The sequence below is a fragment of the Andrographis paniculata genome, unplaced genomic scaffold (assembly GCF_009805555.1).
Source record: "Andrographis paniculata isolate CXL003 unplaced genomic scaffold, ASM980555v1 Contig86END, whole genome shotgun sequence".
NCBI lineage: Eukaryota > Viridiplantae > Streptophyta > Magnoliopsida > Lamiales > Acanthaceae > Andrographis > Andrographis paniculata.
Window position 1 is genome coordinate 5,028,982 of NW_026137624.1, and position 23,088 is coordinate 5,052,069.

Sequence of the window (23,088 nt, forward strand, 5' to 3'; positions counted from 1 at the left end):
CGGCTTCGTCGGCGCCCGTGCGCGAATCCTCGTTCGCAATATACGGCTGGACGACGGGTCCGTGAGCGGAGGACAAGGTCGTCGTTCGCGATTTTTGGCCGCGACGTGCATCGCAGGAAATCCATTTTTGCTGCCTACAAATTCACGAAAATCCGCGCAGGAGTTTTTTGGGGAGCGCACTCTGTCTCGATGGACGGCCTGACCGGCATTCGTACGTCGGGTCGCGAATTCGCTGTTGTCTGCTGCTGGGGCAGACGTCGACAATGATCCTTTCGCAGGTTAAACTATAGAATCCTTGTTACGAGTTCACTTTTCTCTAAACGATAAGACTTACTGGACTTCTCGCGTTGACGCGGCTTCGTCGGCGCCCGTGCGCGAATCCTCGTTCGCAATATACGGCTGGACGACGGGTCCCGTGAGCGGAGGACAAGGTCGTCGTTCGCGATTTTTGGCCGCGACGTGCATCGCAGGAAATCCATTTTTGCTGCCTACAAATTCACGAAAATCCGCGCAGGAGTTTTTTGGGGAGCGCACTCTGTCTCGATGGACGGCCTGACCGGCATTCGTACGTCGGGTCGCGAATTCGCTGTTGTCTGCTGCTGGGGCAGACGTCGACAATGATCCTTTCGCAGGTTAAACTATAGAATCCTTTTTACGAATTCACTTTTCTCTAAGCGGCTTCGTCGGCGCCCGTGCGCGAATCCTCGTTCGCAATATACGGCTGGACGACGGGTCCCGTGAGCGGAGGACAAGGTCGTCGTTCGCGATTTTTGGCCGCGACGTGCATCGCAGGAAATCCATTTTTGCTGCCTACAAATTCACGAAAATCCGCGCAGGAGTTTTTTGGGGAGCGCACTCTGTCTCGATGGACGGCCTGACCGGCATTCGTACGTCGGGTCGCGAATTCGCTGTTGTCTGCTGCTGGGGCAGACGTCGACAATGATCCTTTCGCAGGTTAAACTATAGAATCCTTGTTACGAGTTCACTTTTCTCTAAACGATAAGACTTACTGGACTTCTCGCGTTGACGCGGCTTCGTCGGCGCCCGTGCGCGAATCCTCGTTCGCAATATACGGCTGGACGACGGGTCCCGTGAGCGGAGGACAAGGTCGTCGTTCGCGATTTTTGGCCGCGACGTGCATCGCAGGAAATCCATTTTTGCTGCCTACAAATTCACGAAAATCCGCGCAGGAGTTTTTTGGGGAGCGCACTCTGTCTCGATGGACGGCCTGACCGGCATTCGTACGTCGGGTCGCGAATTCGCTGTTGTCTGCTGCTGGGGCAGACGTCGACAATGATCCTTTCGCAGGTTAAACTATAGAATCCTTGTTACGAGTTCACTTTTCTCTAAACGATAAGACTTACTGGACTTCTCGCGTTGACGCGGCTTCGTCGGCGCCCGTGCGCGAATCCTCGTTCGCAATATACGGCTGGACGACGGGTCCCGTGAGCGGAGGACAAGGTCGTCGTTCGCGATTTTTGGCCGCGACGTGCATCGCAGGAAATCCATTTTTGCTGCCTACAAATTCACGAAAATCCGCGCAGGAGTTTTTTGGGGAGCGCACTCTGTCTCGATGGACGGCCTGACCGGCATTCGTACGTCGGGTCGCGAATTCGCTGTTGTCTGCTGCTGGGGCAGACGTCGACAATGATCCTTTCGCAGGTTAAACTATAGAATCCTATTTACGAGTTCACTTTTCTCTAAGCGGCTTCGTCGGCGCCCGTGCGCGAATCCTCGTTCGCAATATACGGCTGGACGACGGGTCCCGTGAGCGGAGGACAAGGTCGTCGTTCGCGATTTTTGGCCGCGACGTGCATCGCAGGAAATCCATTTTTGCTGCCTACAAATTCACGAAAATCCGCGCAGGAGTTTTTTGGGGAGCGCACTCTGTCTCGATGGACGGCCTGACCGGCATTCGTACGTCGGGTCGCGAATTCGCTGTTGTCTGCTGCTGGGGCAGACGTCGACAATGATCCTTTCGCAGGTTAAACTATAGAATCCTTGTTACGAGTTCACTTTTCTCTAAACGATAAGACTTACTGGACTTCTCGCGTTGACGCGGCTTCGTCGGCGCCCGTGCGCGAATCCTCGTTCGCAATATACGGCTGGACGACGGGTCCGTGAGCGGCGGACAAGGTCGTCGTTCGCGATTTTTGCCGCGACGTGCATCGCAGGAAATCCATTTTTGCTGCCTACAAATTCACAAAAATCCGCGCAGGAGTTTTTTGGGGAGCGCACTCTGTCTCGATGGACGGCCTGACCGGCATTCGTACGTCGGGTCGCGAATTCGCTGTTGTCTGCTGCTGGGGCAGACATCGACAATGATCCTTTCGCAGGTTAAACTATAGAATCCTATTTACGAATTCACTTTTCTCTAAGCGGCTTCGTCGGCGCCCGTGCGCGAATCCTCGTTCGCAATATACGGCTGGACGACGGGTCCCGTGAGCGGAGGACAAGGTCGTCGTTCGCGATTTTTGGCCGCGACGTGCATCGCAGGAAATCCATTTTTGCTGCCTACAAATTCACGAAAATCCGCGCAGGAGTTTTTTGGGGAGCGCACTCTGTCTCGATGGACGGCCTGACCGGCATTCGTACGTCGGGTCGCGAATTCGCTGTTGTCTGCTGCTGGGGCAGACGTCGACAATGATCCTTTCGCAGGTTAAACTATAGAATCCTTGTTACGAGTTCACTTTTCTCTAAACGATAAGACTTACTGGACTTCTCGCGTTGACGCGGCTTCGTCGGCGCCCGTGCGCGAATCCTCGTTCGCAATATACGGCTGGACGACGGGTCCGTGAGCGGCGGACAAGGTCGTCGTTCGCGATTTTTGCCGCGACGTGCATCGCAGGAAATCCATTTTTGCTGCCTACAAATTCACGAAAATCCGCGCAGGAGTTTTTTGGGGAGCGCACTCTGTCTCGATGGACGGCCTGACCGGCATTCGTACGTCGGGTCGCGAATTCGCTGTTGTCTGCTGCTGGGGCAGACATCGACAATGATCCTTTCGCAGGTTAAACTATAGAATCCTATTTACGAATTCACTTTTCTCTAAGCGGCTTCGTCGGCGCCCGTGCGCGAATCCTCGTTCGCAATATACGGCTGGACGACGGGTCCCGTGAGCGGAGGACAAGGTCGTCGTTCGCGATTTTTGGCCGCGACGTGCATCGCAGGAAATCCATTTTTGCTGCCTACAAATTCACGAAAATCCGCGCAGGAGTTTTTTGGGGAGCGCACTCTGTCTCGATGGACGGCCTGACCGGCATTCGTACGTCGGGTCGCGAATTCGCTGTTGTCTGCTGCTGGGGCAGACGTCGACAATGATCCTTTCGCAGGTTAAACTATAGAATCCTTGTTACGAGTTCACTTTTCTCTAAACGATAAGACTTACTGGACTTCTCGCGTTGACGCGGCTTCGTCGGCGCCCGTGCGCGAATCCTCGTTCGCAATATACGGCTGGACGACGGGTCCGTGAGCGGCGGACAAGGTCGTCGTTCGCGATTTTTGGCCGCGACGTGCATCGCAGGAAATCCATTTTTGCTGCCTACAAATTCACGAAAATCCGCGCAGGAGTTTTTTGGGGAGCGCACTCTGTCTCGATGGACGGCCTGACCGGCATTCGTACGTCGGGTCGCGAATTCGCTGTTGTCTGCTGCTGGGGCAGACATCGACAATGATCCTTTCGCAGGTTAAACTATAGAATCCTTTTACGAGTTCACTTTTCTCTAAGCGGCTTCGTCGGCGCCCGTGCGCGAATCCTCGTTCGCAATATACGGCTGGACGACGGGTCCCGTGAGCGGAGGACAAGGTCGTCGTTCGCGATTTTTGGCCGCGACGTGCATCGCAGGAAATCCATTTTTGGTGCCTACAAATTCACGAAAATCCGCGCAGGAGTTTTTTGGGGAGCGCACTCTGTCTCGATGGACGGCCTGACCGGCATTCGTACGTCGGGTCGCGAATTCGCTGTTGTCTGCTGCTGGGGCAGACGTCGACAATGATCCTTTCGCAGGTTAAACTATAGAATCCTTGTTACGAGTTCACTTTTCTCTAAACGATAAGACTTACTGGACTTCTCGCGTTGACGCGGCTTCGTCGGCGCCCGTGCGCGAATCCTCGTTCGCAATATACGGCTGGACGACGGGTCCGTGAGCGGAGGACAAGGTCGTCGTTCGCGATTTTTGGCCGCGACGTGCATCGCAGGAAATCCATTTTTGCTGCCTACAAATTCACGAAAATCCGCGCAGGAGTTTTTTGGGGAGCGCACTCTGTCTCGATGGACGGCCTGACCGGCATTCGTACGTCGGGTCGCGAATTCGCTGTTGTCTGCTGCTGGGGCAGACGTCGACAATGATCCTTTCGCAGGTTAAACTATAGAATCCTTGTTACGAGTTCACTTTTCTCTAAACGATAAGACTTACTGGACTTCTCGCGTTGACGCGGCTTCGTCGGCGCCCGTGCGCGAATCCTCGTTCGCAATATACGGCTGGACGACGGGTCCGTGAGCGGAGGACAAGGTCGTCGTTCGCGATTTTTGGCCGCGACGTGCATCGCAGGAAATCCATTTTTGCTGCCTACAAATTCACGAAAATCCGCGCAGGAGTTTTTTGGGGAGCGCACTCTGTCTCGATGGACGGCCTGACCGGCATTCGTACGTCGGGTCGCGAATTCGCTGTTGTCTGCTGCTGGGGCAGACATCGACAATGATCCTTTCGCAGGTTAAACTATAGAATCCTATTACGATTCACTTTTCTCTAAGCGGCTTCGTCGGCGCCCGTGCGCGAATCCTCGTTCGCAATATACGGCTGGACGACGGGTCCCGTGAGCGGAGGACAAGGTCGTCGTTCGCGATTTTTGGCCGCGACGTGCATCGCAGGAAATCCATTTTTGCTGCCTACAAATTCACGAAAATCCGCGCAGGAGTTTTTTGGGGAGCGCACTCTGTCTCGATGGACGGCCTGACCGGCATTCGTACGTCGGGTCGCGAATTCGCTGTTGTCTGCTGCTGGGGCAGACGTCGACAATGATCCTTTCGCAGGTTAAACTATAGAATCCTTGTTACGAGTTCACTTTTCTCTAAACGATAAGACTTACTGGACTTCTCGCGTTGACGCGGCTTCGTCGGCGCCAGTGCGCGAATCCTCGTTCGCAATATACGGCTGGACGACGGGTCCGTGAGCGGCGGACAAGGTCGTCGTTCGCGATGTTTTGCCGCGACGTGCATCGCAGGAAATCCATTTTTGCTGCCTACAAATTCACAAAATCCGCGCAGGAGTTTTTTGGGGAGCGCACTCTGTCTCGATGGACGGCCTGACCGGCATTCGTACGTCGGGTCGCGAATTCGCTGTTGTCTGCTGGTGGGGCAGACATCGACAATGATCCTTTCGCAGGTTAAACTATAGAATCCTATTTACGAATTCACTTTTCTCTAAGCGGCTTCGTCGGCGCCCGTGCGCGAATCCTCGTTCGCAATATACGGCTGGACGACGGGTCCCGTGAGCGGAGGACAAGGTCGTCGTTCGCGATTTTTGGCCGCGACGTGCATCGCAGGAAATCCATTTTTGCTGCCTACAAATTCACGAAAATCCGCGCAGGAGTTTTTTGGGGAGCGCACTCTGTCTCGATGGACGGCCTGACCGGCATTCGTACGTCGGGTCGCGAATTCGCTGTTGTCTGCTGCTGGGGCAGACGTCGACAATGATCCTTTCGCAGGTTAAACTATAGAATCCTTGTTACGAGTTCACTTTTCTCTAAACGATAAGACTTACTGGACTTCTCGCGTTGACGCGGCTTCGTCGGCGCCCGTGCGCGAATCCTCGTTCGCAATATACGGCTGGACGACGGGTCCGTGAGCGGCGGACAAGGTCGTCGTTCGCGATTTTTGCCGCGACGTGCATCGCAGGAAATCCATTTTTGCTGCCTACAAATTCACGAAAATCCGCGCAGGAGTTTTTTGGGGAGCGCACTCTGTCTCGATGGACGGCCTGACCGGCATTCGTACGTCGGGTCGCGAATTCGCTGTTGTCTGCTGGTGGGGCAGACATCGACAATGATCCTTTCGCAGGTTAAACTATAGAATCCTATTTACGAGTTCACTTTTCTCTAAGCGGCTTCGTCGGCGCCCGTGCGCGAATCCTCGTTCGCAATATACGGCTGGACGACGGGTCCCGTGAGCGGAGGACAAGGTCGTCGTTCGCGATTTTTGGCCGCGACGTGCATCGCAGGAAATCCATTTTTGCTGCCTACAAATTCACGAAAATCCGCGCAGGAGTTTTTTGGGGAGCGCACTCTGTCTCGATGGACGGCCTGACCGGCATTCGTACGTCGGGTCGCGAATTCGCTGTTGTCTGCTGCTGGGGCAGACGTCGACAATGATCCTTTCGCAGGTTAAACTATAGAATCCTTGTTACGAGTTCACTTTTCTCTAAACGATAAGACTTACTGGACTTCTCGCGTTGACGCGGCTTCGTCGGCGCCCGTGCGCGAATCCTCGTTCGCAATATACGGCTGGACGACGGGTCCGTGAGCGGCGGACAAGGTCGTCGTTCGCGATGTTTTGCCGCGACGTGCATCGCAGGAAATCCATTTTTGCTGCCTACAAATTCACAAAAATCCGCGCAGGAGTTTTTTGGGGAGCGCACTCTGTCTCGATGCACGGCCTGACCGGCATTCGTACGTCGGGTCGCGAATTCGCTGTTGTCTGCTGGTGGGGCAGACATCGACAATGATCCTTTCGCAGGTTAAACTATAGAATCCTATTTACGAATTCACTTTTCTCTAAGCGGCTTCGTCGGCGCCCGTGCGCGAATCCTCGTTCGCAATATACGGCTGGACGACGGGTCCCGTGAGCGGAGGACAAGGTCGTCGTTCGCGATTTTTGGCCGCGACGTGCATCGCAGGAAATCCATTTTTGCTGCCTACAAATTCACGAAAATCCGCGCAGGAGTTTTTTGGGGAGCGCACTCTGTCTCGATGGACGGCCTGACCGGCATTCGTACGTCGGGTCGCGAATTCGCTGTTGTCTGCTGCTGGGGCAGACGTCGACAATGATCCTTTCGCAGGTTAAACTATAGAATCCTTGTTACGAGTTCACTTTTCTCTAAACGATAAGACTTACTGGACTTCTCGCGTTGACGCGGCTTCGTCGGCGCCCGTGCGCGAATCCTCGTTCGCAATATACGGCTGGACGACGGGTCCGTGAGCGGCGGACAAGGTCGTCGTTCGCGATTTTTGGCCGCGACGTGCATCGCAGGAAATCCATTTTTGCTGCCTACAAATTCACAAAATCCGCGCAGGAGTTTTTTGGGGAGCGCACTCTGTCTCGATGGACGGCCTGACCGGCATTCGTACGTCGGGTCGCGAATTCGCTGTTGTCTGCTGCTGGGGCAGACGTCGACAATGATCCTTTCGCAGGTTAAACTATAGAATCCTATTTACGAGTTCACTTTTCTCTAAACGCGGCTTCGTCGGCGTCCGCCCGTGCGCGAATCCTCGTTCGCAATATACGGCTGGACGACGGGTCCCGTGAGCGGAGGACAAGGTCGTCGTTCGCGATTTTTGGCCGCGACGTGCATCGCAGGAAATCCATTTTTGCTGCCTACAAATTCACGAAAATCCGCGCAGGAGTTTTTTGGGGAGCGCACTCTGTCTCGATGGACGGCCTGACCGGCATTCGTACGTCGGGTCGCGAATTCGCTGTTGTCTGCTGCTGGGGCAGACGTCGACAATGATCCTTTCGCAGGTTAAACTATAGAATCTATACGAGTTCACTTTTCTCTAAACGATAAGACTTACTGGACTTCTCGCGTTGACGCGGCTTCGTCGGCGCCCGTGCGCGAATCCTCGTTCGCAATATACGGCTGGACGACGGGTCCCGTGAGCGGAGGACAAGGTCGTCGTTCGCGATTTTTGGCCGCGACGTGCATCGCAGGAAATCCATTTTTGCTGCCTACAAATTCACGAAAATCCGCGCAGGAGTTTTTTGGGGAGCGCACTCTGTCTCGATGGACGGCCTGACCGGCATTCGTACGTCGGGTCGCGAATTCGCTGTTGTCTGCTGCTGGGGCAGACGTCGACAATGATCCTTTCGCAGGTTAAACTATAGAATCCTTGTTACGAGTTCACTTTTCTCTAAACGATAAGACTTACTGGACTTCTCGCGTTGACGCGGCTTCGTCGGCGCCCGTGCGCGAATCCTCGTTCGCAATATACGGCTGGACGACGGGTCCGTGAGCGGCGGACAAGGTCGTCGTTCGCGATTTTTGCCGCGACGTGCATCGCAGGAAATCCATTTTTGCTGCCTACAAATTCACAAAAATCCGCGCAGGAGTTTTTTGGGAGCGCACTCTGTCTCGATGCACGGCCTGACCGGCATTCGTACGTCGGGTCGCGAATTCGCTGTTATCTGCTGGTGGGGCAGACATCGACAATGATCCTTTCGCAGGTTAAACTATAGAATCCTATTTACGAATTCACTTTTCTCTAAGCGGCTTCGTCGGCGCCCGTGCGCGAATCCTCGTTCGCAATATACGGCTGGACGACGGGTCCCGTGAGCGGAGGACAAGGTCGTCGTTCGCGATTTTTGGCCGCGACGTGCATCGCAGGAAATCCATTTTTGCTGCCTACAAATTCACGAAAATCCGCGCAGGAGTTTTTTGGGGAGCGCACTCTGTCTCGATGGACGGCCTGACCGGCATTCGTACGTCGGGTCGCGAATTCGCTGTTGTCTGCTGCTGGGGCAGACGTCGACAATGATCCTTTCGCAGGTTAAACTATAGAATCCTTGTTACGAGTTCACTTTTCTCTAAACGATAAGACTTACTGGACTTCTCGCGTTGACGCGGCTTCGTCGGCGCCCGTGCGCGAATCCTCGTTCGCAATATACGGCTGGACGACGGGTCCGTGAGCGGCGGACAAGGTCGTCGTTCGCGATTTTTGGCCGCGACGTGCATCGCAGGAAATCCATTTTTGCTGCCTACAAATTCACGAAAATCCGCGCAGGAGTTTTTTGGGGAGCGCACTCTGTCTCGATGGACGGCCTGACCGGCATTCGTACGTCGGGTCGCGAATTCGCTGTTGTCTGCTGCTGGGGCAGACGTCGACAATGATCCTTTCGCAGGTTAAACTATAGAATCCTTGTTACGAGTTCACTTTTCTAAACGATAAGACTTACTGGACTTCTCGCGTTGACGCGGCTTCGTCGGCGCCCGTGCGCGAATCCTCGTTCGCAATATACGGCTGGACGACGGGTCCCGTGAGCGGAGGACAAGGTCGTCGTTCGCGATTTTTGGCCGCGACGTGCATCGCAGGAAATCCATTTTTGTGCCTACAAATTCACGAAAATCCGCGCAGGAGTTTTTTGGGGAGCGCACTCTGTCTCGATGGACGGCCTGACCGGCATTCGTACGTCGGGTCGCGAATTCGCTGTTGTCTGCTGCTGGGGCAGACGTCGACAATGATCCTTTCGCAGGTTAAACTATAGAATCCTTGTTACGAGTTCACTTTTCTCTAAACGATAAGACTTCACTTCTCGCGTTGACGCGGCTTCGTCGGCGCCCGTGCGCGAATCCTCGTTCGCAATATACGGCTGGACGACGGGTCCGTGAGCGGCGGACAAGGTCGTCGTTCGCGATTTTTGGCCGCGACGTGCATCGCAGGAAATCCATTTTTGCTGCCTACAAATTCACGAAAATCCGCGCAGGAGTTTTTTGGGGAGCGCACTCTGTCTCGATGGACGGCCTGACCGGCATTCGTACGTCGGGTCGCGAATTCGCTGTTGTCTGCTGCTGGGGCAGACGTCGACAATGATCCTTTCGCAGGTTAAACTATAGAATCCTTGTTACGAATTCACTTTTCTCTAAGCGGCTTCTCGTCGGCGCCCGTGCGCGAATCCTCGTTCGCAATATACGGCTGGACGACGGGTCCCGTGAGCGGAGGACAAGGTCGTCGTTCGCGATTTTTGGCCGCGACGTGCATCGCAGGAAATCCATTTTTGCTGCCTACAAATTCACGAAAATCCGCGCAGGAGTTTTTTGGGGAGCGCACTCTGTCTCGATGGACGGCCTGACCGGCATTCGTACGTCGGGTCGCGAATTCGCTGTTGTCTGCTGCTGGGGCAGACGTCGACAATGATCCTTTCGCAGGTTAAACTATAGAATCCTTGTTACGAGTTCACTTTTCTCTAAACGATAAGACTTACTGGACTTCTCGCGTTGACGCGGCTTCGTCGGCGCCCGTGCGCGAATCCTCGTTCGCAATATACGGCTGGACGACGGGTCCCGTGAGCGGAGGACAAGGTCGTCGTTCGCGATTTTTGGCCGCGACGTGCATCGCAGGAAATCCATTTTTGCTGCCTACAAATTCACGAAAATCCGCGCAGGAGTTTTTTGGGGAGCGCACTCTGTCTCGATGGACGGCCTGACCGGCATTCGTACGTCGGGTCGCGAATTCGCTGTTGTCTGCTGCTGGGGCAGACGTCGACAATGATCCTTTCGCAGGTTAAACTATAGAATCCTTGTTACGAGTTCACTTTTCTCTAAACGATAAGACTTACTGGACTTCTCGCGTTGACGCGGCTTCGTCGGCGCCCGTGCGCGAATCCTCGTTCGCAATATACGGCTGGACGACGGGTCCCGTGAGCGGAGGACAAGGTCGTCGTTCGCGATTTTTGGCCGCGACGTGCATCGCAGGAAATCCATTTTTGCTGCCTACAAATTCACGAAAATCCGCGCAGGAGTTTTTTGGGGAGCGCACTCTGTCTCGATGGACGGCCTGACCGGCATTCGTACGTCGGGTCGCGAATTCGCTGTTGTCTGCTGCTGGGGCAGACGTCGACAATGATCCTTTCGCAGGTTAAACTATAGAATCCTTGTTACGAGTTCACTTTCTCTAAACGATAAGACTTACTGGACTTCTCGCGTTGACGCGGCTTCGTCGGCGCCCGTGCGCGAATCCTCGTTCGCAATATACGGCTGGACGACGGGTCCCGTGAGCGGAGGACAAGGTCGTCGTTCGCGATTTTTGGCCGCGACGTGCATCGCAGGAAATCCATTTTTGCTGCCTACAAATTCACGAAAATCCGCGCAGGAGTTTTTTGGGGAGCGCACTCTGTCTCGATGGACGGCCTGACCGGCATTCGTACGTCGGGTCGCGAATTCGCTGTTGTCTGCTGCTGGGGCAGACGTCGACAATGATCCTTTCGCAGGTTAAACTATAGAATCCTTGTTACGAGTTCACTTTTCTCTAAACGATAAGACTTACTGGACTTCTCGCGTTGACGCGGCTTCGTCGGCGCCCGTGCGCGAATCCTCGTTCGCAATATACGGCTGGACGACGGGTCCGTGAGCGGAGGACAAGGTCGTCGTTCGCGATTTTTGGCCGCGACGTGCATCGCAGGAAATCCATTTTTGCTGCCTACAAATTCACGAAAATCCGCGCAGGAGTTTTTTGGGGAGCGCACTCTGTCTCGATGGACGGCCTGACCGGCATTCGTACGTCGGGTCGCGAATTCGCTGTTGTCTGCTGCTGGGGCAGACGTCGACAATGATCCTTTCGCAGGTTAAACTATAGAATCCTTGTTACGAGTTCACTTTTCTCTAAACGATAAGACTTACTGGACTTCTCGCGTTGACGCGGCTTCGTCGGCGCCCGTGCGCGAATCCTCGTTCGCAATATACGGCTGGACGACGGGTCCGTGAGCGGAGGACAAGGTCGTCGTTCGCGATTTTTGGCCGCGACGTGCATCGCAGGAAATCCATTTTTGCTGCCTACAAATTCACGAAAATCCGCGCAGGAGTTTTTTGGGGAGCGCACTCTGTCTCGATGGACGGCCTGACCGGCATTCGTACGTCGGGTCGCGAATTCGCTGTTGTCTGCTGCTGGGGCAGACGTCGACAATGATCCTTTCGCAGGTTAAACTATAGAATCCTTGTTACGAGTTCACTTTTCTCTAAACGATAAGACTTACTGGACTTCTCGCGTTGACGCGGCTTCGTCGGCGCCCGTGCGCGAATCCTCGTTCGCAATATACGGCTGGACGACGGGTCCCGTGAGCGGAGGACAAGGTCGTCGTTCGCGATTTTTGGCCGCGACGTGCATCGCAGGAAATCCATTTTTGCTGCCTACAAATTCACGAAAATCCGCGCAGGAGTTTTTTGGGGAGCGCACTCTGTCTCGATGGACGGCCTGACCGGCATTCGTACGTCGGGTCGCGAATTCGCTGTTGTCTGCTGCTGGGGCAGACGTCGACAATGATCCTTTCGCAGGTTAAACTATAGAATCCTTTTACGAATTCACTTTTCTCTAAGCGGCTTCGTCGGCGCCGTGCGCGAATCCTCGTTCGCAATATACGGCTGGACGACGGGTCCCGTGAGCGGAGGACAAGGTCGTCGTTCGCGATTTTTGGCCGCGACGTGCATCGCAGGAAATCCATTTTTGCTGCCTACAAATTCACGAAAATCCGCGCAGGAGTTTTTTGGGGAGCGCACTCTGTCTCGATGGACGGCCTGACCGGCATTCGTACGTCGGGTCGCGAATTCGCTGTTGTCTGCTGCTGGGGCAGACGTCGACAATGATCCTTTCGCAGGTTAAACTATAGAATCCTTGTTACGAGTTCACTTTTCTCTAAACGATAAGACTTACTGGACTTCTCGCGTTGACGCGGCTTCGTCGGCGCCCGTGCGCGAATCCTCGTTCGCAATATACGGCTGGACGACGGGTCCCGTGAGCGGAGGACAAGGTCGTCGTTCGCGATTTTTGGCCGCGACGTGCATCGCAGGAAATCCATTTTTGCTGCCTACAAATTCACGAAAATCCGCGCAGGAGTTTTTTGGGGAGCGCACTCTGTCTCGATGGACGGCCTGACCGGCATTCGTACGTCGGGTCGCGAATTCGCTGTTGTCTGCTGCTGGGGCAGACGTCGACAATGATCCTTTCGCAGGTTAAACTATAGAATCCTTGTTACGAGTTCACTTTTCTCTAAACGATAAGACTTACTGGACTTCTCGCGTTGACGCGGCTTCGTCGGCGCCCGTGCGCGAATCCTCGTTCGCAATATACGGCTGGACGACGGGTCCGTGAGCGGAGGACAAGGTCGTCGTTCGCGATTTTTGGCCGCGACGTGCATCGCAGGAAATCCATTTTTGCTGCCTACAAATTCACAAAAATCCGCGCAGGAGTTTTTTGGGGAGCGCACTCTGTCTCGATGGACGGCCTGACCGGCATTCGTACGTCGGGTCGCGAATTCGCTGTTGTCTGCTGCTGGGGCAGACGTCGACAATGATCCTTTCGCAGGTTAAACTATAGAATCCTATTACGAATTCACTTTTCTCTAAGCGGCTTCGTCGGCGCCCGTGCGCGAATCCTCGTTCGCAATATACGGCTGGACGACGGGTCCCGTGAGCGGAGGACAAGGTCGTCGTTCGCGATTTTTGGCCGCGACGTGCATCGCAGGAAATCCATTTTTGCTGCCTACAAATTCACGAAAATCCGCGCAGGAGTTTTTTGGGGAGCGCACTCTGTCTCGATGGACGGCCTGACCGGCATTCGTACGTCGGGTCGCGAATTCGCTGTTGTCTGCTGCTGGGGCAGACGTCGACAATGATCCTTTCGCAGGTTAAACTATAGAATCCTATTTACGAATTCACTTTTCTCTGACGCGGCTTCGTCGGCGCCCGTGCGCGAATCCTCGTTCGCAATATACGGCTGGACGACGGGTCCCGTGAGCGGAGGACAAGGTCGTCGTTCGCGATTTTTGGCCGCGACGTGCATCGCAGGAAATCCATTTTTGCTGCCTACAAATTCACGAAAATCCGCGCAGGAGTTTTTTGGGGAGCGCACTCTGTCTCGATGGACGGCCTGACCGGCATTCGTACGTCGGGTCGCGAATTCGCTGTTGTCTGCTGCTGGGGCAGACGTCGACAATGATCCTTTCGCAGGTTAAACTATAGAATCCTTGTTACGAGTTCACTTTTCTCTAAACGATAAGACTTACTGGACTTCTCGCGTTGACGCGGCTTCGTCGGCGCCCGTGCGCGAATCCTCGTTCGCAATATACGGCTGGACGACGGGTCCCGTGAGCGGAGGACAAGGTCGTCGTTCGCGATTTTTGGCCGCGACGTGCATCGCAGGAAATCCATTTTTGCTGCCTACAAATTCACGAAAATCCGCGCAGGAGTTTTTTGGGGAGCGCACTCTGTCTCGATGGACGGCCTGACCGGCATTCGTACGTCGGGTCGCGAATTCGCTGTTGTCTGCTGCTGGGGCAGACGTCGACAATGATCCTTTCGCAGGTTAAACTATAGAATCCTTGTTACGAGTTCACTTTTCTCTAAACGATAAGACTTACTGGACTTCTCGCGTTGACGCGGCTTCGTCGGCGCCCGTGCGCGAATCCTCGTTCGCAATATACGGCTGGACGACGGGTCCCGTGAGCGGAGGACAAGGTCGTCGTTCGCGATTTTTGGCCGCGACGTGCATCGCAGGAAATCCATTTTTGCTGCCTACAAATTCACGAAAATCCGCGCAGGAGTTTTTTGGGGAGCGCACTCTGTCTCGATGGACGGCCTGACCGGCATTCGTACGTCGGGTCGCGAATTCGCTGTTGTCTGCTGCTGGGGCAGACGTCGACAATGATCCTTTCGCAGGTTAAACTATAGAATCCTTGTTACGAGTTCACTTTTCTCTAAACGATAAGACTTACTGGACTTCTCGCGTTGACGCGGCTTCGTCGGCGCCCGTGCGCGAATCCTCGTTCGCAATATACGGCTGGACGACGGGTCCCGTGAGCGGAGGACAAGGTCGTCGTTCGCGATTTTTGGCCGCGACGTGCATCGCAGGAAATCCATTTTTGCTGCCTACAAATTCACGAAAATCCGCGCAGGAGTTTTTTGGGGAGCGCACTCTGTCTCGATGGACGGCCTGACCGGCATTCGTACGTCGGGTCGCGAATTCGCTGTTGTCTGCTGCTGGGGCAGACGTCGACAATGATCCTTTCGCAGGTTAAACTATAGAATCCTTGTTACGAGTTCACTTTTCTCTAAACGATAAGACTTACTGGACTTCTCGCGTTGACGCGGCTTCGTCGGCGCCCGTGCGCGAATCCTCGTTCGCAATATACGGCTGGACGACGGGTCCCGTGAGCGGAGGACAAGGTCGTCGTTCGCGATTTTTGGCCGCGACGTGCATCGCAGGAAATCCATTTTTGCTGCCTACAAATTCACGAAAATCCGCGCAGGAGTTTTTGGGGAGCGCACTCTGTCTCGATGGACGGCCTGACCGGCATTCGTACGTCGGGTCGCGAATTCGCTGTTGTCTGCTGCTGGGGCAGACGTCGACAATGATCCTTTCGCAGGTTAAACTATAGAATCCTTTACGAATTCACTTTTCTCTAACGCGGCTTCGTCGGCGCCCGTGCGCGAATCCTCGTTCGCAATATACGGCTGGACGACGGGTCCCGTGAGCGGAGGACAAGGTCGTCGTTCGCGATTTTTGGCCGCGACGTGCATCGCAGGAAATCCATTTTTGGTGCCTACAAATTCACGAAAATCCGCGCAGGAGTTTTTTGGGGAGCGCACTCTGTCTCGATGGACGGCCTGACCGGCATTCGTACGTCGGGTCGCGAATTCGCTGTTGTCTGCTGCGGGGCAGACATCGACAATGATCCTTTCGCAGGTTAAACTATAGAATCCTATTTACGAGTTCACTTTTCTCTAAGCGGCTTCGTCGGCGCCCGTGCGCGAATCCTCGTTCGCAATATACGGCTGGACGACGGGTCCCGTGAGCGGAGGACAAGGTCGTCGTTCGCGATTTTTGGCCGCGACGTGCATCGCAGGAAATCCATTTTTGCTGCCTACAAATTCACGAAAATCCGCGCAGGAGTTTTTTGGGGAGCGCACTCTGTCTCGATGGACGGCCTGACCGGCATTCGTACGTCGGGTCGCGAATTCGCTGTTGTCTGCTGCTGGGGCAGACGTCGACAATGATCCTTTCGCAGGTTAAACTATAGAATCCTTGTTACGAGTTCACTTTTCTCTAAACGATAAGACTTACTGGACTTCTCGCGTTGACGCGGCTTCGTCGGCGCCCGTGCGCGAATCCTCGTTCGCAATATACGGCTGGACGACGGGTCCGTGAGCGGCGGACAAGGTCGTCGTTCGCGATTTTTGCCGCGACGTGCATCGCAGGAAATCCATTTTTGCTGCCTACAAATTCACAAAAATCCGCGCAGGAGTTTTTTGGGGAGCGCACTCTGTCTCGATGGACGGCCTGACCGGCATTCGTACGTCGGGTCGCGAATTCGCTGTTGTCTGCTGCTGGGGCAGACGTCGACAATGATCCTTTCGCAGGTTAAACTATAGAATCCTTGTTACGAGTTCACTTTTCTCTAAACGATAAGACTTACTGGACTTCTCGCGTTGACGCGGCTTCGTCGGCGCCCGTGCGCGAATCCTCGTTCGCAATATACGGCTGGACGACGGGTCCCGTGAGCGGAGGACAAGGTCGTCGTTCGCGATTTTTGGCCGCGACGTGCATCGCAGGAAATCCATTTTTGCTGCCTACAAATTCACGAAAATCCGCGCAGGAGTTTTTTGGGGAGCGCACTCTGTCTCGATGGACGGCCTGACCGGCATTCGTACGTCGGGTCGCGAATTCGCTGTTGTCTGCTGCTGGGGCAGACGTCGACAATGATCCTTTCGCAGGTTAAACTATAGAATCCTTGTTACGAGTTCACTTTTCTCTAAACGATAAGACTTACTGGACTTCTCGCGTTGACGCGGCTTCGTCGGCGCCCGTGCGCGAATCCTCGTTCGCAATATACGGCTGGACGACGGGTCCCGTGAGCGGAGGACAAGGTCGTCGTTCGCGATTTTTGGCCGCGACGTGCATCGCAGGAAATCCATTTTTGCTGCCTACAAATTCACGAAAATCCGCGCAGGAGTTTTTTGGGGAGCGCACTCTGTCTCGATGGACGGCCTGACCGGCATTCGTACGTCGGGTCGCGAATTCGCTGTTGTCTGCTGCTGGGGCAGACGTCGACAATGATCCTTTCGCAGGTTAAACTATAGAATCCTTGTTACGAGTTCACTTTTCTCTAAACGATAAGACTTACTGGACTTCTCGCGTTGACGCGGCTTCGTCGGCGCCCGTGCGCGAATCCTCGTTCGCAATATACGGCTGGACGACGGGTCCCGTGAGCGGAGGACAAGGTCGTCGTTCGCGATTTTTGGCCGCGACGTGCATCGCAGGAAATCCATTTTTGCTGCCTACAAATTCACGAAAATCCGCGCAGGAGTTTTTTGGGGAGCGCACTCTGTCTCGATGGACGGCCTGACCGGCATTCGTACGTCGGGTCGCGAATTCGCTGTTGTCTGCTGCTGGGGCAGACGTCGACAATGATCCTTTCGCAGGTTAAACTATAGAATCCTTGTTACGAGTTCACTTTCTCTAAACGATAAGACTTACTGGACTTCTCGCGTTGACGCGGCTTCGTCGGCGCCCGTGCGCGAATCCTCGTTCGCAATATACGGCTGGACGACGGGTCCCGTGAGCGGAGGACAAGGTCGTCGTTCGCGATTTTGGCCGCGACGTGCATCGCAGGAAATCCATTTTTGCTGCCTACAAATTCACGAAAATCCGCGCAGGAGTTTTTTGGGGAGCGCACTCTGTCTCGATGGACGGCCTGACCGGCATTCGTACGTCGGGTCGCGAATTCGCTGTTGTCTGCTGCTGGGGCAGACGTCGACAATGATCCTTTCGCAGGTTAAACTATAGAATCCTTGTTACGAGTTCACTTTTCTCTAAACGATAAGACTTACTGGACTTCTCGCGTTGACGCGGCTTCGTCGGCGCCCGTGCGCGAATCCTCGTTCGCAATATACGGCTGGACGACGGGTCCGTGAGCGGAGGACAAGGTCGTCGTTCGCGATTTTTGGCCGCGACGTGCATCGCAGGAAATCCATTTTGCTGCCTACAAATTCACGAAAATCCGCGCAGGAGTTTTTTGGGGAGCGCACTCTGTCTCGATGGACGGCCTGACCGGCATTCGTACGTCGGGTCGCGAATTCGCTGTTGTCTGCTGGGGGCAGACGTCGACAATGATCCTTTCGCAGGTTAAACTATAGAATCCTTGTTACGAGTTCACTTTTCTCTAAACGATAAGACTTACTGGACTTCTCGCGTTGACGCGGCTTCGTCGGCGCCCGTGCGCGAATCCTCGTTCGCAATATACGGCTGGACGACGGGTCCGTGAGCGGAGGACAAGGTCGTCGTTCGCGATTTTTGGCCGCGACGTGCATCGCAGGAAATCCATTTTTGCTGCCTACAAATTCACGAAAATCCGCGCAGGAGTTTTTGGGGAGCGCACTCTGTCTCGATGGACGGCCTGACCGGCATTCGTACGTCGGGTCGCGAATTCGCTGTTGTCTGCTGCTGGGGCAGACGTCGACAATGATCCTTTCGCAGGTTAAACTATAGAATCCTATTTACGATTCACTTTTCTTAAGCGGCTTCGTCGGCGCCCGTGCGCGAATCCTCGTTCGCAATATACGGCTGGACGACGGGTCCCGTGAGCGGAGGACAAGGTCGTCGTTCGCGATTTTTGGCCGCGACGTGCATCGCAGGAAATCCATTTTTGCTGCCTACAAATTCACGAAAATCCGCGCAGGAGTTTTTGGGGAGCGCACTCTGTCTCGATGGACGGCCTGACCGGCATTCGTACGTCGGGTCGCGAATTCGCTGTTGTCTGCTGGTGGGGCAGACGTCGACAATGATCCTTTCGCAGGTTAAAACTATAGAATCCTATTTACGATTCACTTTTCTCTACGCGGCTTCGTCGGCGCCCGTGCGCGAATCCTCGTTCGCAATATACGGCTGGACGACGGGTCCCGTGAGCGGAGGACAAGGTCGTCGTTCGCGATTTTTGGCCGCGACGTGCATCGCAGGAAATCCATTTTTGCTGCCTACAAATTCACGAAAATCCGCGCAGGAGTTTTTTGGGGAGCGCACTCTGTCTCGATGGACGGCCTGACCGGCATTCGTACGTCGGGTCGCGAATTCGCTGTTGTCTGCTGCTGGGGCAGACGTCGACAATGATCCTTTCGCAGGTTAAACTATAGAATCCTTGTTACGAGTTCACTTTTCTCTAAACGATAAGACTTACTGGACTTCTCGCGTTGACGCGGCTTCGTCGGCGCCCGTGCGCGAATCCTCGTTCGCAATATACGGCTGGACGACGGGTCCCGTGAGCGGAGGACAAGGTCGTCGTTCGCGATTTTTGGCCGCGACGTGCATCGCAGGAAATCCATTTTTGCTGCCTACAAATTCACGAAAATCCGCGCAGGAGTTTTTTGGGGAGCGCACTCTGTCTCGATGGACGGCCTGACCGGCATTCGTACGTCGGGTCGCGAATTCGCTGTTGTCTGCTGCTGGGGCAGACGTCGACAATGATCCTTTCGCAGGTTAAACTATAGAATCCTGTTACGAGTTCACTTTTCTCTAAACGATAAGACTTACTGGACTTCTCGCGTTGACGCGGCTTCGTCGGCGCCCGTGCGCGAATCCTCGTTCGCAATATACGGCTGGACGACGGGTCCCGTGAGCGGAGGACAAGGTCGTCGTTCGCGATTTTTGGCCGCGACGTGCATCGCAGGAAATCCATTTTGCTGCCTACAAATTCACGAAAATCCGCGCAGGAGTTTTTTGGGGAGCGCACTCTGTCTCGATGGACGGCCTGACCGGCATTCGTACGTCGGGTCGCGAATTCGCTGTTGTCTGCTGCTGGGGCAGACGTCGACAATGATCCTTTCGCAGGTTAAACTATAGAATCCTTGTTACGAGTTCACTTTTCTCTAAACGATAAGACTTACTGGACTTCTCGCGTTGACGCGGCTTCGTCGGCGCCCGTGCGCGAATCCTCGTTCGCAATATACGGCTGGACGACGGGTCCCGTGAGCGGAGGACAAGGTCGTCGTTCGCGATTTTTGGCCGCGACGTGCATCGCAGGAAATCCATTTTTGCTGCCTACAAATTCACGAAAATCCGCGCAGGAGTTTTTTGGGGAGCGCACTCTGTCTCGATGGACGGCCTGACCGGCATTCGTACGTCGGGTCGCGAATTCGCTGTTGTCTGCTGCTGGGGCAGACGTCGACAATGATCCTTTCGCAGGTTAAACTATAGAATCCTTGTTACGAGTTCACTTTTCTCTAAACGATAAGACTTACTGGACTTCTCGCGTTGACGCGGCTTCGTCGGCGCCCGTGCGCGAATCCTCGTTCGCAATATACGGCTGGACGACGGGTCCGTGAGCGGAGGACAAGGTCGTCGTTCGCGATTTTTGGCCGCGACGTGCATCGCAGGAAATCCATTTTTGCTGCCTACAAATTCACGAAAATCCGCGCAGGAGTTTTTTGGGGAGCGCACTCTGTCTCGATGGACGGCCTGACCGGCATTCGTACGTCGGGTCGCGAATTCGCTGTTGTCTGCTGCTGGGGCAGACGTCGACAATGATCCTTTCGCAGGTTAAACTATAGAATCCTTGTTACGAGTTCACTTTTCTCTAAACGATAAGACTTACTGGACTTCTCGCGTTGACGCGGCTTCGTCGGCGCCCGTGCGCGAATCCTCGTTCGCAATATACGGCTGGACGACGGGTCCGTGAGCGGAGGACAAGGTCGTCGTTCGCGATTTTTGGCCGCGACGTGCATCGCAGGAAATCCATTTTTGCTGCCTACAAATTCACGAAAATCCGCGCAGGAGTTTTTTGGGGAGCGCACTCTGTCTCGATGGACGGCCTGACCGGCATTCGTACGTCGGGTCGCGAATTCGCTGTTGTCTGCTGCTGGGGCAGACGTCGACAATGATCCTTTCGCAGGTTAAACTATAGAATCCTTGTTACGAGTTCACTTTTCTCTAAACGATAAGACTTACTGGACTTCTCGCGTTGACGCGGCTTCGTCGGCGCCCGTGCGCGAATCCTCGTTCGCAATATACGGCTGGACGACGGGTCCGTGAGCGGCGGACAAGGTCGTCGTTCGCGATTTTTGGCCGCGACGTGCATCGCAGGAAATCCATTTTTGCTGCCTACAAATTCACGAAAATCCGCGCAGGAGTTTTTTGGGGAGCGCACTCTGTCTCGATGGACGGCCTGACCGGCATTCGTACGTCGGGTCGCGAATTCGCTGTTGTCTGCTGCTGGGGCAGACGTCGACAATGATCCTTTCGCAGGTTAAACTATAGAATCCTTGTTACGAGTTCACTTTTCTCTAAACGATAAGACTTACTGGACTTCTCGCGTTGACGCGGCTTCGTCGGCGCCCGTGCGCGAATCCTCGTTCGCAATATACGGCTGGACGACGGGTCCGTGAGCGGAGGACAAGGTCGTCGTTCGCGATTTTTGGCCGCGACGTGCATCGCAGGAAATCCATTTTTGCTGCCTACAAATTCACGAAAATCCGCGCAGGAGTTTTTTGGGGAGCGCACTCTGTCTCGATGGACGGCCTGACCGGCATTCGTACGTCGGGTCGCGAATTCGCTGTTGTCTGCTGCTGGGGCAGACGTCGACAATGATCCTTTCGCAGGTTAAACTATAGAATCCTTGTTACGAGTTCACTTTTCTCTAAACGATAAGACTTACTGGACTTCTCGCGTTGACGCGGCTTCGTCGGCGCCCGTGCGCGAATCCTCGTTCGCAATATACGGCTGGACGACGGGTCCGTGAGCGGAGGACAAGGTCGTCGTTCGCGATTTTTGGCCGCGACGTGCATCGCAGGAAATCCATTTTTGCTGCCTACAAATTCACGAAAATCCGCGCAGGAGTTTTTTGGGGAGCGCACTCTGTCTCGATGGACGGCCTGACCGGCATTCGTACGTCGGGTCGCGAATTCGCTGTTGTCTGCTGCTGGGGCAGACGTCGACAATGATCCTTTCGCAGGTTAAACTATAGAATCCTTGTTACGAGTTCACTTTTCTCTAAACGATAAGACTTACTGGACTTCTCGCGTTGACGCGGCTTCGTCGGCGCCCGTGCGCGAATCCTCGTTCGCAATATACGGCTGGACGACGGGTCCGTGAGCGGCGGACAAGGTCGTCGTTCGCGATTTTTGGCCGCGACGTGCATCGCAGGAAATCCATTTTTGCTGCCTACAAATTCAAAAATCCGCGCAGGAGTTTTTTGGGGAGCGCACTCTGTCTCGATGGACGGCCTGACCGGCATTCGTACGTCGGGTCGCGAATTCGCTGTTGTCTGCTGGTGGGGCAGACATCGACAATGATCCTTTCGCAGGTTAAACTATAGAATCCTATTTACGATTCACTTTTCTCTAAGCGGCTTCGTCGGCGCCCGTCCGTGCGCGAATCCTCGTTCGCAATATACGGCTGGACGACGGGTCCCGTGAGCGGAGGACAAGGTCGTCGTTCGCGATTTTTGGCCGCGACGTGCATCGCAGGAAATCCATTTTTGGTGCCTACAAATTCACGAAAATCCGCGCAGGAGTTTTTTGGGGAGCGCACTCTGTCTCGATGGACGGCCTGACCGGCATTCGTACGTCGGGTCGCGAATTCGCTGTTGTCTGCTGCTGGGGCAGACGTCGACAATGATCCTTTCGCAGGTTAAACTATAGAATCCTTGTTACGAGTTCACTTTTCTCTAAACGATAAGACTTACTGGACTTCTCGCGTTGACGCGGCTTCGTCGGCGCCCGTGCGCGAATCCTCGTTCGCAATATACGGCTGGACGACGGGTCCCGTGAGCGGAGGACAAGGTCGTCGTTCGCGATTTTTGGCCGCGACGTGCATCGCAGGAAATCCATTTTTGCTGCCTACAAATTCACGAAAATCCGCGCAGGAGTTTTTTGGGGAGCGCACTCTGTCTCGATGGACGGCCTGACCGGCATTCGTACGTCGGGTCGCGAATTCGCTGTTGTCTGCTGCTGGGGCAGACGTCGACAATGATCCTTTCGCAGGTTAAACTATAGAATCCTTGTTACGAGTTCACTTTTCTCTAAACGATAAGACTTACTGGACTTCTCGCGTTGACGCGGCTTCGTCGGCGCCCGTGCGCGAATCCTCGTTCGCAATATACGGCTGGACGACGGGTCCCGT